Here is a 15,330-nt window from a genome sequence, read left to right as displayed (position 1 = left end):
TTTTTTTCAAAATATGATAGTTGATATTTGGAGTATTCAATCACTTATCTCCTATTTAATCTAATTTTTTGGAACGCTGCTCAGAAATCATATTATAATCTGGGGTCATGCCACTAGGTGAGCATTACGAATAGTCAGTGCTAAAGGATGAAAACTAGTGCCGAAGAACGCTGTTTATTATGTTAATTTGTCTGTTTACAAGGGCTACAAGTAGATAAAGGCTTTAGATTAAGCTTATCCATTATGGCTATTTTAGAACCCGTGATTGTTAATGGAATGCAAATACATAAAACTGCAACCAGTCACTTTTTTGAAAAATTATTTATTATTCTATGAACCGGTTTTTGAACCTATTCAGGTTTCTCTTCAGATATTTTCTGGAAGTTGTATCACTATTTCTAGCATAATGCTGGGTGCTGGTTTGCGACAGTATAGGCGGCTTTCTTCGTTAGTGTCCATCTGTCTGCTTTCATTTTGATGGCCAGTTGGTATGTCACTTCACACACTTTTATACAATCTACATTCATTTACACTGTGACAGCGAAACGTTGGCAGAATCCAGCATGTGCTCTACAACTGTTGCTTGTAACACACCTGTTGAAGTAAATGAACCACCCTTACGGCTGTGACGAGTATTCCGCAGCAAGAAATTTCTCTTGCGGCTCATTTCAACGAAAATGGGACCCTTGCCGAGAAGATCCGGGAATTAACATCCTACTGTGTGCGCGTAATATATTGGATAAATAAGCAACTTCCACCAGTAGTGGCTGAATATATGGAAATGAAGATATTAAGGGACAAGTCTTCCTATACCACATAACAACAGGCCATACGAAACGTCGGCTTTACAAATTGATGCCAGGACCGGTTTAACGTTTCAATACCAGGACCCAACTAACGCAACTGCCATGGAATTCCTGTCACCCTATCAAGATGCATGCTGGTGTATACTGACGGATCTAAGTCTAGAGAAGGCTTTGGTTGAGCTTGTTGGTTACTCCTAAGCGTACGACAAGGCCTATACAAGCTGGAGCCACATTCCAATACTACGACGGCCGAGCTGATTGCCATTGGGAATCCCTGGTATGACACAGACGACAACAGCAGGCTTAATAATCACAATCTCTGATAGTACGTCAGCGCTGCAACTGTTAGAAGCCATCATAATAGTTAGACCAACTCCGTAGAAGTATTGCGACTGCGTGACAGTGCGGATGAAAGGCCACGCCGGGATACCTGGAAATGAACAAGTAGATATAATAGCCAAACAGGCATCTCTGCAGAGAGTAATTAAATATGATAAACTTCCTTGCACAGAAATGATTTTCGTGCTCAGAAAGCGGTTGTTCTCGGACGGGGTAGCCACGCGGTCTGAGGCGTCTTGTCACGGCCAGCGCGGCTCTTCCGTCGGAGGTTCGAGTCCTCCCTCAGGCATGGATGTGTGTGTGTTGTCCTTAGCGTTAAGGTAGTTTAAGTTAGATTAAGTAGTGCATAAGCTTAGGGACCGATGAACTCCGCAGTTTGGTCCCATAAGACCTTACCACAAATTTCCAAATTTTTCCTGGACTCGGGTAGGCGCGCCGGCCCTGGATCGAATCCGCCCGGCGGGTTAAGGCGTGGACCGGTGTGCCGGCCAGTCTGGATGTGGTTTTTAGGCGGTTTTTCACATCCCACTAGGTGAATACCGGGCTGGTCCCCACATCCCGCCTCAGTTACACGACTCGGAGACATTTGCAACACGTTCGCACTATCTCATGGTTTCAGAAAGGTGCGGTACACTGATTCTGCATCCGGCCAGCCTTTAAATTAACTATGCCAAAACCGTTGTAACAGTGCCGACCCTGTGAAAACTGCGGGACACAGGCACAAACAAAAGAAGAAGATTACGAGTAACTCCCCTCTCCCCCCTTCCCCCCCGCCCTCTGCACTCGCCAGATAATGCAGGTCAAATGAACCAAGTGAGATGCCAGTAAGGTATGTAGTTCCTCGAACGGCTGTGACCACCACTGAATTCCTGGCCACAAACGAGAGAGCTCCACATGTCTGACCAACGCTACGTCAGCCCATCTGAAGCTTTCAAAATGGTTCAAATGGCTCTGAGCAGTATGGGACTTAACATCTAAGGTCATCAGTCCCCTGGACTTAGAACTACTCAAACCTAACTCAGCTAAGGACATCACACACATCCACGCCCAAGGCAGAATTCGAACCTACGACTGTAGCAGCAGCGCGGTTCCGGACTGAAGTGCCTCGAACCGCTCGGCCACAACGGCCGGCTGAAGATTCCACACCCAATTATGCCTGAGTGCTGTTAGTCTCGGTAATCCAGAGCTCCAAGGTGGAATGAAGACATGTAACAAGATATAAACTACCACATAATTATTAGAGAGTGCGTGAAATTGCTAGAAGACACGTAAAAAATTAGAGTAGGAGAACCATGAATCCTCCTGTGATCATCTGACTGGTAAGGTTAGTCTGGAGTATCCTTCAAAAATAGCCGGCACTGGCGCAGCTGATATACAGGGTGAGTCACCTAACATTACCGCTGGATATATTTCGTAAACCACATCAATTACTGACGAATCGATTCCACAGACCGAACGTGAGGAGAGGGGCTAGTGTAACTGGTTATTACAAACCGTAAAAAAATGCAGGGAAGTATGTTTTTTAACACAAACCTACGTTTTTTTAAATGGAACCCCGTTAGTTTTGTTAGCACATCTGAACATATAAACAAATACGTAATCAGTGCCGTTTGTTGCATTGTAAAATGTTAATTTCATCCGGAGATATTGTAACCTAAAGTTGACGCTTGAGTACCACTCTTCCGCTGTTCGATCGTGTGCATCGGAGAGCACCGAATTACGTAGGGATCCAAAGGGAACGGTGATGGACCTTAGGTAAAGAAGAGACTGGAACAGCACATTACGTCCACATGCTAACACCTTTTTATTGGTCTTTTTCACTGACGAACATGTACATTACCATGAGGAGTGAGGTACACGTACACACGTGGTTTCCGTTTTCAATTACGGAGTGGAATAGAGTGTGTCCCGACATGTCAGGCCAATAGATGTTCAATGTGGTGGCCATCATTTGCTGCACACAATTGCAATCTCTGGCGTAATGAATGTCGTACACGCCACAGTACATCTGGTGTAATGTCGCCGCAGGCTGCCACAATACGTTGTTTCATATCCTATGGGGTTGTAGGCACATCACGGTACACATTCTCCTTTAACGTACCCCACAGAAAGAAGTCCAGAGGTGTAAGATCAGGAGAACGGGCTGGTCAATTTATGCGTCCTCCACGTCCTATGAAACGCCCGTCAGAGGTTTCAAGCATCAACTTTAGGTTACAATATCTCCGGATGTAGTTAACATTTTACAATGCAAAAAACGGCACTGATTACGTATTTGTTTATATGTTCAGGTGTGCTAACAAAACTAGCGTGGTTCCATTTTAAAAAAACGTAGGTTTGTGTTATAAAACATACCTCCCTGCATTTTTGTATGGTTTGTATTAATCAATTACACTAGCCCCTCTCCTCACGTTCGGTCTGTGGAATCGGTTCGTCAGTATTTGATGCGGTTTACGAAATATATCCAGCGGTAACGTTAGGTGACTCACCCTGTATTCCCAACCCCTACATGTCAACCATACTGGGCATATTGGAAAAAATTAGCGACAAAACGTAATCCCAGAAGCACGCTGACGGTGGCTCCTAGACAGGCAGGCAGGCAGGATAAAAGGACATGTTACTATCGCCGTATTAGTATGCGATTCCACTACAAGACTCGTAAATAGACACGAATAGCAGAAAAAGAAACTGTTTCTGCTTAGCAAGTCGTCGACTCACAGAGGCCACAACTCCTCTGCTGCTATACGATGCAGTGGAGTCACAGAGAACTATGGTGTTCACGTGCCGTCGGTCCATAAGCCTCCGAAAAAATTTCGGACGGGGTGCTGCGCATCTCTCTGCAAGAGCTGCAGACACCACCGTCCAACAGTGAGCCCGGGGGCCGACTTCCTGGGAATATTGGCCGACATATTATTCATATGTACCGTCAATTCTTAGCCATGGCATTCTTTTTTAGGGAACAAATGCAAAAAATATGAACACCGTTTTCAAACTCCAGAAAAGAGCCATAACAATAATAACCAGAAATACTAGTCGAGCTCATTGTAAAGATCTGTTCAAAACACTGGGGATTTTAACTGCTCCGTGCGAATACATTTACCAGTCAGCTGTACACATCAAAAATAACGTTGGTCATTACTGCACAAAAGCTCTGTCCTTGACCATGCAACAAGAAATAGACTCACATTTACCAAGAAAAAATAAACATAAAACTCAAAACATCATTTTCTGCCAAGGAATAAAGCTGTACAATAAATTGCCAAAAGACATTAAAGAAACTGCAAAAATACACTTGTTTAAAAAGGCAGCTAAAAAGTACTTGTTATGCAATACATTTATACATTGAAGGATTACTTAGCTAAAACAGAATAGGGGTTTGAAACTTCCTGGCAGACTAAAACTGTTTGCCTGACCGAGACTCGAACTCGGGACGTTTGCCTTCCGAGGGCAAGTGCTCTACCAGCTGAGCTACCGAAGCACGACTCACGCCCGGTACTCACAGCTTTACTTCTGCCAGTACCTCGTCTCCTACCTTCCAAACTTTACAGAAGCTCTCCTGCGAACCTTGCAGAACTAGCACTCCTGAAAGAAAGGATATTGCGGAGACATGGCTTAGCCACAGCCTGGGGGATGTTTCCAGACTGTACCGGGCGTGAGTCGTGCTTCGGTAACTCAGTTGGTAGAGCACTTGCCTCATTCTAGAATAGGGGTTTGATAAAAAAAATGTTATACAAATCAATAATAATAATAATAATGATTATAAAATATCCGGCATTCCACATAACACCTTCACTTTATGTTTTTCCTTCTTTTTTCTTATCTAGAAATACTTATCCCCAAGCTATGCATAGCACAATACTTACACCTATTCCTCTTTCTGAGCTCAACATCTCACTCATTGAGGAGGGATGCTGACTCAGTTTTTCAGGATAGCAAATGGGACGTTGCGGTACAGAAGATGACCAAGAGTTCACAAGTGTGTGTGTGTGTGTGTGTGTGTGTGTGTGTGTGTGTGTGTATGTGTGTGTGTGTAGTGAGTGAGTTATGAAACAACGTGTGTATGGTGTGTGCTGTGACTGATAGTGAGATATGAGTGAACAGTGTGGCATTACATTATTTAATAAGTTATTTGTAAAAAAAGTATTTACCAGGAGTAAATCTAATTAGTATCTCTAACTACAAGTCTGTAAATATATGTACACACGAATTAGCTTATTTTAAATTGATCTAAATTTGTAAATACTTTGACATGTCCTATATCCTTGTAAAAATAGATCTACGGACGAATAAAGCTACTACTACTACTACTACTACTACTACTACTACTATAGCGACCATCCAACACTTGTCCGTATACGCGGCCGCTAGCCCAGTGGCGTACCACGGTCTCATTGGCTACACGTAACCATGGGAAACCATCTGATACATCAGAGAATCCCATCTCTGTGCGTTCATCTAGTTAACGACCCATAATAGCAACACGTGCAACTGTTTTCATCATATAACTCGCACTGCCTCTTACGATGGCAGTCAGATAAAGGAGCCTGTGCACATAGATACAGACTCTAGTGGCTCTCTGAACACTGTATGAAGACGAACTTTAAAATGTTCTAAGATTATTTTTACTACACAGATCATGTATGTTCTTGAATTTTCTATGTTCAGATGGTTCACATGGCTCTAAGCACTATGGGACTTGAAATCTGAGGTCATCAGTCCCCTAGAACTTAGAACTGCTTAAACCTAACTAACCTAAGGACATCACACACATCCATGCCCGAGGCAGGATTCGAACCTGCGACAGCAGCAGCAGCGTGGTTCCGGACTGAAGCGCCTAGAACCGCTCGGCCACAGCGACCGGCAAAATTTCTATGTCCTGTTGAATTTACCCATACGGTGTTATTAACAATAATGGATTATACATGTACTCTATACAATACGGTGTGGCCGAGCGGTTCTAGGTGCTTCAGTCTGGAACCGCGCGACCGCTACGGTCGCAGGTTCGAATCCTGCCTCGGGCATGGATGTGTGTGATGTCCTTAGGTTAGTTAGGATTAAGTAGTTCTAAGTTCTAGGGGACTGATGACCTCAGATGTCAAGTCCCATAGTGCTCAGAACCATTTGAACCATTTTCTATGCAATAATATCATCAAGTGTAAAGTGTTGGACGTTAAGATATTACCATGAATCTATCTCTCTCTCCTGGTTGCCATATATCGTTAGTGCTCTGATGATGCCTATGACACTGTCATTGATGACTAAGCATTAATCAGTTAATATCGGAGTAAAGTTCAGAGCCTGATGCTGCCCAGAAAAGAAGGCTAAATCTTTTTTTTATTCTTCTTCGCTCTCTTGCAAGATAGTAAATGCGACAGCTGGTTTGAAAAATGCCTGTAATCCTTCCTGTGAGGTTTTCTCCTTATAGCACTCTATTGGATGATTTGTTTTGTAACTTCCCCGGAGAATTTTGTAAATGACAATAATTAAATGTTAATGGGAATAGAGCCAAGTATATCCTTCCCACAAAAATGAAGAAATCTTATTCAAATGTAAATGGACATAGAGCCAAATGTTACCTCCCCGTAATTATTTTTAAATGAATAGAATAGAATAAGAATTGCAAATAGTGCCAAACGTTAGCTTCCCACAGTAATAAAACTCAATGATAATAACAATGTGCAAAAATATTAAGTCCCCACAAAATTAACGTTAAGATTAACCTGATAAATTGATTCTTGGAGGAAAAGCAAAGGAAATATAGTTTCAATTGTAATGATTATTTTCTTAAAAGATTGCTTTCAGAACAAAATTATTATTGGGGCAATTCTTGAACAAATTAATTACAGTTAACATACATTACATTATCAGATGTGCGCAATGCTGCTTCATTACCTTATTTAAAAAATATACCTCGTCCTGAACCTTGACCAGAGGCCCATGTCGACGCCCGCCGACTCCTCACACACAACTTCGACTGTCTCTCGCGCGCTACTAGCACGAACGAACTACATGCTCTCGCGACTCGCTACGTACAACCACTGCCTCGCAACTGTGTCATCTCGCACGCGCTACTGCTCTCCCACTGAACACTCGCGCGGTCAAGCGCAGACTAGCAACGATAAATAACTCTCTGGTCAGAGATTCTGTCATGCCTCGCCATCGCTGCTACTGAATACATACGTGTTTCATAACCCTCCACTGTGGAGGGGGGGGGGGGGGGGGCAAAAATTTGGCAGCGATGGTGAGTCACTTGGACTTGCCATGAGCAACAAATTTTTTCTCAACTAATTAACTTTACAATTACAGCATATATACAGATATAGAGCATTAAGGAAATATGATGCACATGCATCAAGTACAAAACATATTAGACAATGACAAAATGTGAGTACAAAACAAATGACATAAGTGCACACGCACTGAAAAACTCTTTAGCATTTTCACAACAAATAAACATAATGGCAAAAAATCATGTTGATAAGTGACATAAATGCACATGTACTGCAGTTCAGCAAATCGAAAAAAATGTATAGGCCATGAATATAAATGATGTTAGCAAAAAAATGATTTTCACTTTGTTACAATAATTAGGATAGGAAAGGGAAGGATTGCATCATGGTTGTAGCACTTTAGGTTGCACGCAGCTGCACTGAAAGTCCATATCTTTCCACAGAAGTACAACACCAAGTGAGACAATTTGAAGTTCTTTTCCCAGAAGTATTTATCAGCGTAGCCAAGACACTGAAATGTCGTAGTAATATTCCATGTTTTCACTTTGGCAGTTTATTAGGTACACCAAACAGTGTGACCATAATAACGTCTCCATCGCTCACGGTGGTGGACAGCATGTCGTGTCAACACCACGTTCTTACAAGGCACACCAACGTAGAATTAGTGCAAAAACCAAATATAGTGCTCCATGATCAGGAGGATGTACAGGACAAATGGATATTGCAGTAATTCAGGGCAGTGAGGTCAGAAGGTGAAGGACATTAAGTCACATACTAGTCGTCATTAGGAATTACATTAGTAGTTTACGGCATTCATAGCCCAGTTATTGAACATTTCTGTACCATGTATGTAGTATTACAGAAAAATGTTCATTAATTGTTTTACATAGAATATTTGCACCCATTCTCTAATTACAAATCAACAGAAGTCATTACTTAAAACATGAGGTAGTCAATAATAATGTTGATACTCAATCATTGGTCATCCCAATACAGTCATCATTTTTCAGTTACAAAGCATTATTAATTAGTAGCATTCATTTTCCAGTTACAAAACATTATTAATTAATCATTTGTCATTTCAATATAGTAAAAATCAGTAGCCTTCTTTTCCTAATTACAAAGCATTATTAAATAATCGCATTCTTTTCCCAGTTACAAGGCATAATGAATAGCATTCAGTTTCTAGTTACAAAGCATAATTAGTAGCATTCTTTTCCTAGTTACAAAGCATTATTAATTAATAGTATTCATTTTCCAGTTACATATTATTCACAGCTGATCAGCATTACTCAGAACTCTCTTAAACTGGTATCATTATTTGAGACTGGTAATACATTTTTTTGTTAGCAATGCATTGCATTGGGTAATTATAGGGAAAAGCAAGAGAGAAAAATTTGCTTCTGGGTTGTTGGTGTAAATGAAAATGTGTAACGTCATTCGTCTTAAGTCAGCTGTGGCTAGATTATGAAACAAGTAGATTATATGTAATCACATTCATAGATGACATAGATTTAATGAACAACTGCTTATAGCACATTAATTTAATAAATAATTTCTCCTGCAAAAATATATAAAAAATGGATTATTAAGCTGAAATAAGAAATGCATTTTATGCTGAAAAGTAGTGAACTTCGAATTAACAGGTAGTGAAATGTATATAAAAATGTGTTCCATAGCTGTCCTTTCCAAAACCTTCCGTCATTATACTATGCAATATAACACCTACTGTCAAAGCGAACTGCAACATATACTTAAATAACTACATAGCATAAATACATAACTTCAACAATATCCTCATCTGTAAAGAAAAAACTTCATTATCCATCACTTCATTACTTATATTATCATAACTCCATTATTATCATCACCTGTAAAGGAAAGCTTCATTATCCATAGTAGCATATTCTTCATCATTATTCATCTGCATTCATTATCATCTGCAAAAAAAAAAAACAAAACACTTCATTACTCATTACATAACTATTCCTTATCTCTAGCATATTTCATCACTAAAACTAAGATGTGTAGTTCTGTCTGACAGCCTGCATCAATCGCTTCGTATTCTGAAAGAAAAAATTAGTTAAGACTGCTATTCTACGATGTGTATAGTATATTCTTGTTAATACTTGTTAATCCTGATCCATTTACTCTTCATCACGAGGTTTGCATCTTCTTTCGTTCATTCCGAAGTTGAAATTCCCATTTCTGTTTAATTTATTTCTTTTACGCATCATTTCTTTCTGAAATTGATGAACAAAGATTAATGTCTTGCTTTTACATCATATACTCACTAAATAATGACTGGTTTATGATAACATAATTAAGCATACAGCATACCATGACAGAAAACGTAATATGAAAAAAAAAAAAATAGACAGTATTCAAATGCAAAAATGTACACAGAATATCACAATGCAGCAGCAAGAAATGTAAAACAGTCACGATCTTGAGGTATCATAGGGCAAAAATGTCAAAGTCAACTGGTGTGTGTTATATCTTAATTATTTCACAGTGCATATGAAAACAATTGTACATACACAAAAAAAATGATGACAAGAAATGTGACCTTCTTTGAGTTCACCTTGTATGTTGTGTAGTTAGTAGAGGCGAGAATTAAAGACTTTAACGGAGAGAGAATTTAATAAAATTAATATGTCACTAGATAAAATTTCATAATTATTCATAAGATACGTAAGTTTCTCTGGAAAAAATGTGCACTGTCTGATATGTAACGACAAGAAGAGCGACCTGCTAACCTTGCCTTGCCGGGCACTTGCCAAGAAAAAATATGATAATCATCAATAAGTAGTCACATAAATATAATTGCATAAGTGGTCATAAAAATTAGTAAATGGCATCGTAGCATGTTAAATCATAAAGTGTCTCCATTCAATAAAGGGTTTAATATTGGAGACTTGGTGGTTGCCTTTACTTTTTCTGGTTCTCAGAGTTTCGACGTGTACAACATTGGGTTGAGGAATGCTGCGAATCCGATATGGACCTGCGTATAGAAGTTCAAATTTACTGCACTTACCTTTTTTTCTGCTAGATAAATAGTGTGTACGTACTAATATCTTCTGTCCAATGTGAAAGTCACGGCGTATACAAACTTGTTTTTGCTGTCTTCTTCGGCGCTCTGCGGCACGTTTGCTGTTGTTCAGCGCAATGTTAATTATTTCATGGTGTCGTAGTCGACGAGATGTAGGAAAGTTTACTAATTCTGTAATTTTGTTAGGTGGTTCAACATTTTTCAGTTCATTTGGAATGGAATTAATTACATCTTGGAATGAGAATATGTGTGTCCCAATCAATATGTCTTTTGTGGCAGTATATTCTACACAGTTTACCAATTTCTTTCATTAATCGTTGCAGGGGTTCGAAGAAGCATGGTACCTGGATATATAGATCGGAGAAATGTTTCTAGTTCGTAACATACGTGTCCATATAGCAGAACGAAATTGTGATCCATTGTCAGAAATTACTTTCAACACATGCCCTACATGAAATAGAAAATGCTTTACAAATGCTTTCGAAACGGTTTTTAGCAGTAGCTTTGCGTAACGGAGTGAAAGTAACAAATTTTGAAGTGAGTTCAACAGCGATAAAGATGGAGCAGAAACCTCTATTAGTTCTCGGAATTGGACCAAAAATGTCTATAGCGGCCATATGTCTCAATTTAATAGGTACAATTGGATGTAATGGAGGAGTATGTGAAGTTGTGTCTGACTTAGCTTTCTGGCAAATTTTACATGAAGCTAAAACTCGTCGTATACGTTTCTCCATGTTGGTAAAATAACAGTTCCGTCTCAGTGTAAGAAAACATTTTCTGGCTCCGTAATGTGCATATCTTAAATGAGTATACCATATTAATTTGTTAACCAATTCGTCAGGAATGCATAGTAACCAATTATTGCTGTCAGGGTGAGAGCGGCGAAACAGAATGTCATTGCGTACAGTGTAATGGTTCCTAATCGTAACATTATTCTTATCTTGCCAGAGGTGTTTAATTTCTTTCCACACGTTGTCTTTATTTTGTTCTTGTGCTATGTCCTGTAATGACGATGAAATAAAATTTTCAAATACAACTTGCTGAATGTACATGACGCTGAAATTTGCTTTGCAGAAGTTGGTTGCGACGTCTTGCTGATTTTTGCTGAGAGAACGAGATAGTGCGTCTGCTATAACATTTTGTGTGCCGGGAATGTGAACAATTGTAAAATTAAATTCCTGTAAATAAAGTTTCCATCTGCTTAATCTGTCGTGAGTGAATTTAGCTGAAAGTAAAAACTGTATCGCTCTGTGATCTGTGTAAACGTTGGTATGTCTGCCATAAAGAAAATGCCTAAATCTCGTAAATGCCCAAACAACACATAATGTTTCCAATTCTGTGACGGAATAGTTTCGTTCAGCAGGTGACAGACTGCGACTTGTAAATGCGATGTTTTTAATTACTGTAGAGCCATCTTCTTCAATTTCCTGATAAATATGTACCCCTAAAGCGGTGTTGGAACTGTCGGTGGCAATGGAAAAATTTCTGGTAAGATCTGGGTGCGATAAAAGTGGTGCATTCAACAAAGCATGTTTCAGGTTCATGAATTCAGAATGTGCTTGCTTATCCCAGGACCAAATAGTGTTTTTACCTGTCAATTGGCATAATCTAGGTGTGTCTAAAGCGGAGTGATGAATAAATTTACGAAACAAGTTAATTAAGCCCAAAAAGCTGCGTAATTGCTTCTTCGTCGTAAGAACAGTAATGTCACGTAGAGCTTGAAGTTTTTCCGGATCAGGCGCAATGCCTTCTGCTGAAATTACGTGTCCAAGAAATTTTATAGAAGTTTTACCAAAGTGCGATTTACTGAGATTAACTGTGAGTCCTTGTGCACGAAAAGTTTGTAACAGTCGTTCAAGAATCATATTGTGTTCAGACCAGTTAGCTTCTGCGATAAGAATGTCGTCTACGTACGTCGTGATTCAGTCTTTAAGTTCTGTCGGAAGTATTGTATTCAAACCGCGAATAAAAGCTGCAGAAGAAATAGTTAAACCGAATGGTAATTTGCAAAATTGATAACAGTCGCCAAAACAGAGAAATGCTGTGTACTTTCTACAATTCGGATGAAGCTGAATTTGCCAAAATCCCGATTTCAAATCTAGTGTGGAATAAATAGCCGTACCATGAAATTTCTGTAGTAGTTCTTCTAGTGTCTGTGGTCGATCTGTTTCATTAATAATTATGTGACGTGAATCAAGTACGAGGCGAAGTGAGCCATCTTTTTTCTTAACAATATGTAGCGGGTTTATGTACGGACTAACTGCTGGTTCAATAATTCCTTGGTCAAGCATATCCTGCAATTGTTTCTTAACTTGTTCTCTGTGGATATATGGAATGGGATAATGTTTAGCTTTAAATGTATCGTGCTGTTTAACTTGAAATTCATACATAAAACCGGACATAGTACCAGGAATGTTGTCGAAAACTGGAGCTTGCTGTAAAAGAATTTTGTGTAGTTGCGTGCGTTCGTCGTCTGTATTTGCACAGCTCTGTTTAACTTTATCAGAAATCATCTGCATTACGTCGTAGTCAGCTTCGTCTGGAGTATTATAGTTATGTACGTACGTATCCGTGAACAATGTGGAATTACAGTCTATGTTACGTGATACGGAAATGACCTCTGTACAATTAATTGTTTCTTCTTCTGCCGATAATGAGTGCTGAAATTCTAAAGCCAATTGCACATTTTCATCCTTCAACATTAAATAGGAATTTTGAAAATCGATAACTGCGTCGTGTTGTACCAGAAAATTATTACCTAAAATAACGTCTGTTGTCAATAAAGGAACAATCCAAAAATTTGAGTGAAATGTGTGATCTGCAATACAAAATGATAAATGCGTCTGTAAGTTAACGTCTACTCCTTTACTCGATACTGCTCCTTTTACTTTCGTTTTTGCCTAAAGGTAATGTAGGATATGTATTCTCTTTGTTACACTCGTTGAAAGTTTCTTCATTTATTACTGACATAGGTGATCCGGAATCGATTACTGCTGAAAATTTCGATGAACCAATTTTAAATTCGATGACAGGGTGTGAAATGGTTTTCTGAACAACTGGTCTTTCCTGTAAGAGAGTGTCTCTGATGTCGTCAAAAGTAATAACATTTTCGTGAACAACGTTCTGCGTGTCTAAAGCAGTACTTGTGTTACTGGAAGATGCGACCTGTACAGTATCTAGTCAGATTCTATCTGACGTGTTATTATTATCAGGAGGATTCTGTGGCATTTACACTATTTGAACTGTTCTATTACTTCTTCCAGACGTATTACGCTCTGGATGATACCTCCTGTCGGGTTCACTCATGAGAATATGTTGCTGCTGATCATTTTGTTGCTTGTAAGACCGACTGTTACTAAACGTACGCTGAAAATTGTCCTCATTATTTTTACGTCTGTCGTAATAGTCATTCCTATACGGTGCATTGCGATAGGAATTGCAGTATTGTGTTTTCTGTACGTAGTTGTTCCTTTGCTGCCGTGCGTTACTATTTGTTGTACCAGGGACTATACGTTCACGCGGCGTAACATTAAAGTTAGGTTGACCTTGTGCATTACATTGTTGGTTAGGTATGCTAACCGGCTGGTTTTGTTGCTGTTGTTGTGGAAAACCTCTATTGTTACTAAAATGTGGTTCCTGTTGCTGAAAATTTTGGCAATATTGATAATCAAAATTTTGTCTGCTGTTAAAGTTCTGGTGGTTGTCGTTCCTAAAGCGTCTGTTACCTTTCCTATTGAAATTACGTGTCTGATCATAATTGCTGTATGTTTGTTGACCTTGGTTATTATACGAAAAGTATTTGTTTACGAAAGAATAATCTGATTGCTGCACTTCTAAAAGCTGCAACAGATCTCTGAATGCCGAAATGTTTTCTTTTTGCTGACCCGTTAGGAGTGACACTCTTAATGATCGTGGTAATTTAGAGATACATAATTGAATGAGTGCAGATTCACTATATGGTTCACTTAGGTACTGATTTTGTTGAACCTTGTGCTCAAAAAATTGCGTGACACTGGGAAAATTTGTGTTCTCATAATTCGGTAAACTAATTAACTGATCTTTAATCCCGCGCTGTGTCGTCTTCGACCAATACGCTGATAGAAAAGCATTCTGAAACTCTTCTACCGAATAGCATTGTCTCGCGATCGGTCTCATACGAGTTGCCGGTTCGCCTTCCAAAAAACTGCAAATAAATTCAAGTTTGTGTGTTACGGGCCAAGTCGGTGGAAAAGCAAAACTAAACTGTTGTATCCAATCCAGTGGGTGAATCTGTGTTCTGTCATTTTTAAACACTTTAAATTTTCTCACTGACAGAAAATGTTTGTAATCGAAATTCAGGTGTTTGGTTAAACGAAATCGGTGCAGTAACGTCTGATTTATTGTCATTAGTACTTTCGATAACATCAATACGACTGACCAATTCATCATATTTTTCAGTCAGTATTTTAACCTAATCATCGTTTTTAGTGTCAGTAGTATTAATCTGTAATTTACGTGTGGTTTCGTTCAATTTTTTAACGTCAGCTTTCACGACATCGGAATCCTGTGTTAGTTCTAATTGTTCGAATCTGTCTGTCACTGTCTGAATATCTGCTGTGTGTGTATCTGTTTTTGATTTAAGATCGGAAATTTCATCACGTAATTCTGTGTTCAACTGTTTGATGGTATTAATTTCGTCAGACACTGTAGCAATATTGTTGTCTACGTATGTCTTTGCTTTCGCGAACAATTTACATTTGTCTTCCTGTCTCTGTGCTGTGATTGTTTCCATTACTTGTCGTTTTACTTTATTTTGATCCTGTATGAATTTGCAGAAACGCGTATCACTGTTTTGTATGTGAAGACTAAAACGTTCGTCAATTTGAGTGTTCTGTTGGTCGAATTTCGCGTCAATCTTTTCATCCAT

The 15,330-nt window shown here is 39.1% G+C and overlaps 1 non-coding gene across 1 annotated transcript; it reads right to left on the bottom strand.

The window, feature by feature from the left end:
- Positions 1-4,546: 4,546 nt before the first annotated feature.
- On the bottom strand, positions 4,547-4,621 carry Trnap-cgg (transfer RNA proline (anticodon CGG)). Its single transcript has one exon. It is a non-coding gene; the product is annotated as a tRNA-Pro (tRNA).
- Between the last annotated feature and the right edge of the window lie 10,709 nt (positions 4,622-15,330).

The sequence above is a fragment of the Schistocerca serialis genome, chromosome 4, assembly GCF_023864345.2.
Source record: "Schistocerca serialis cubense isolate TAMUIC-IGC-003099 chromosome 4, iqSchSeri2.2, whole genome shotgun sequence".
Classification (NCBI taxonomy): Eukaryota; Metazoa; Arthropoda; class Insecta; order Orthoptera; family Acrididae; genus Schistocerca; species Schistocerca serialis.
This window is presented reverse-complemented; position numbering and strand designations above follow the sequence as displayed.